Source organism: Vicugna pacos, chromosome 33 (assembly GCF_048564905.1).
Source record: "Vicugna pacos chromosome 33, VicPac4, whole genome shotgun sequence".
NCBI classification, from domain to species: Eukaryota; Metazoa; Chordata; class Mammalia; order Artiodactyla; family Camelidae; genus Vicugna; species Vicugna pacos.
In genome coordinates this window covers 13,032,895-13,035,754 of record NC_133019.1, presented here as the reverse complement: position 1 = coordinate 13,035,754, position 2,860 = coordinate 13,032,895, and the positions used below count along the sequence as shown (strand labels likewise).

At 51.5% G+C, this 2,860-nt stretch overlaps 1 pseudogene; it reads right to left on the bottom strand.

Moving 5' to 3' along the window:
- Positions 1 to 213: 213 nt before the first annotated feature.
- On the bottom strand, positions 214 to 646 carry LOC140691079 (large ribosomal subunit protein eL32-like; annotated as a pseudogene).
- Positions 647 to 2,860: the final 2,214 nt, after the last annotated feature.

Here is a 2,860-nt window from a genome sequence, read left to right as displayed (position 1 = left end):
CTAGCAGCAGGACCAGGCAGCATCAGGAGGGGCCCTGGGCGACAGCCCTAAGGATGTGGGAGGAAGTGAAACGAGGGAGGCAGAGGAGGTACAGCCAGGGAGGTAGGACGCACCCAGAGGGCAGTAAGGATTACAGAACAAGGAGAACGAGCAAACTCCTACTCGCCTTTGGAGAGCTGCACCCTCTTTTCTTCTTTTTTTTTTTTTTGAGTTTCATGGTTTTATTAACACAAATACAACGTGCACGAGCTGTCTGTTTTCTTCGCTGCGCAGCCTGCGTTGGGACTGGTGACTCTGACGGCCAGCTGGGCTGCTCTCTGGCTTTGCGGTTCTTGGAGGAGACGTTGTGAACAATCTCAGCACAGGAAGACTTGTTGCACATCAGCAGCACTTCGAGCTCCTTGATACTGTGGACCAGGAACTTGCGGAAGCCGCTGGGCAGCGTGTGCTTTGTTTTCTTGTTGCTCCTGTAGCCGACGCTGGGCATCAGGATCTGGCCCTTGAATCTCCTGTGCACCCTGTTGTCAATGCCTCTGGGTTTCCGCCAGTTCCGCTTAATTTTGACATATCAGTCTGACTGATGCCGGATGAACTTGGTCCTCTTTTTGACGATCTTGGGCTTCACGAGGGGCCTGAGGGCAGCCATGATGCCAACTAGGAGATGGCTGCCACCTCCGTAGGTAGCACCGAGGAACAGAGGGGTGCACCCTCTTTTCTGACAGCTTTCATCTCTGCCCTTTCTCAAAACACTACAGTCATGTCCTACTCCAAATTCCGGCTTGGTCCTGGCCTCCTGTTCTGCAGGTTGCGCCTACCACCACACACTCACTTATCTTCCCCTTTCTCCCTCTCTACAATCAGACCATCAGTAGTGGGACCACAGACTATCATGGGCCCCTAGCACATCATAGCTTAGAATAAAAAAATAAAAAAGGATTCACAAAGCATCGCGTCCCTTGCTCTCATGCAATAGAGGAGACCCAGAGTGGGAATGCAACCTACTGAAAGTCACACAGCCAGGGAGTGGAGAGCAGGACTAGATGCCAGGTCTCCCGTGTCCCAGGCTAGTGCTCCTGGATCTCTCCCCCAGTGCATCCTACAGAGAAGCAGAGACCCAGAGGAGAACACAGCCTCCTCAAGACTCACAGCTGGGCCAGGCTGGGGCCAGAATCCAGAAGCCGAATTTCCTGTCCACACTCTTCCCACTCCAATGCCTGGACAAGAACAAGCGGCCTGCTGGTCCCCTAGATCTTCAGGCCAGACCTGGTGCCCACAGAGCTCCCCGGAGAAAGCAGACACAACCTCACAAGTTGGCAGTGCAGGGCAAAGATCTAGGGCTCAAATCCAGGCTGCTCCCTTCATCTGCAGCCCTCTCTGCTCAGAAAACCCAAGACCAGTCGCCTTGAAGGGCAAGGCACTTTTCACTCCCTGAGCAGCGCCTGTTAACCTCCTTTCATCCACACCTAAAATCTGGGCCATTCTAAAGATGCAATTACACAGCCTTTACCATCCCGGCACCCCAAGCTGCTAGCTGTTTAGAAACCCCTGGCCCTCCTTGTCCTGAAGCTGCCAATTTCCTCATCAGTATTTTATTTGTCTGTTTTGCTCATTTTTAAGCTGGTGGCAATTGCTATTTAAATTGTTTTGTAAAGTGTCTTTGCATTTACAATGCCGGCTGTCAGCAGCCCACAATAGGAAATGAGATTTGGCATCAAAGGCAAAGACGCTACTAAAATACATTTCAATAAATATGTAAATCAATTAATCAATCACCCATCCAGGGAAGGCGCTTCGGGAACACAGACAGGCTGGCTGAGAGAGAGGAGCTGGAGAGAATGTGGGGTCTAGGGGACCCTCAGTAGGTTTTGAACCCGGAGGTTATGAGCAAGTCTTGTCCTGGGGCCTTGGCCTGGCTTCCCAACTCCCAGCTCTTCCTCAACAGGTTCCCCCAAGGTCTTGCCACAGTAGCCCCAGCCCAGAAAGGGGACAGAGCCCCATCAAGGCACAGATACCATCAGCTCCAAGGCTGAGGCTGAGAAACCAGCCTTCTGGCTGAAACTGCCCCCACCCCAATGTCTTCTCTGTTGATGCTGTTTCCTGTGGAAGTCAGAGATTAGAAAGCGCTTGCAAGGTTTATGCCTGTACATTGGACCAGCCTGAAGGATTAGCATCGGGAAATGGCAGGAAGAAATGACCAGCTGTTCTCGCTTTTCCTGAGACGCCACCAAAGGGAAGGAGCTTAAGCTGTCACAGGCAGCTTGAGTAATCGGGGACAGGGAGGCTTGCCGTCTGCTGGGAAAGTGTCCGACCAGGGAAGTTTACTTTATTTACTGTTATGACTCAGGGGACAATACTGAGGGGACAGAGATGAGGTCGACCAGTGAAGAGCTTTTAAAACAGGAGCCCAAATACACACTGTAGCCTATGAGCAAGGTGGGAGTATCTGGGTACAGGGTCACATGTCCTAAACTTGTACCAAAGTGTGTTATAAGTGGCATCATTCTGGCCAATAAGATCCGAGCTTGAGCTGGTTCGCATCTCCAAGCCTCAGCTAGGCAGACCCTACGGAGCCTCTTCCAGCCCATGGTGTGTGGTTTGCAGACAAGGGTGCCTCAGAGTAATGAATGGTTAAGGTGCCTCCTCACATGGCTTCCGTTTGACCTTGGGCAAGTCACTTGTCCCCTCTGGGCCTCTGTCTACTCATCTAAACAATGCAGGAATTGAGTAAGAGAAACACTAAACTCAAAAACTCTATGACTCGCTTTCTCCATCATTGTGGAGATGAAACCAGTATCTTCCCATTACAGCTGCCAGCCCTTGCAGTCATCAGTGAAGGATGGCCTGACCCCAACAGAGAAGT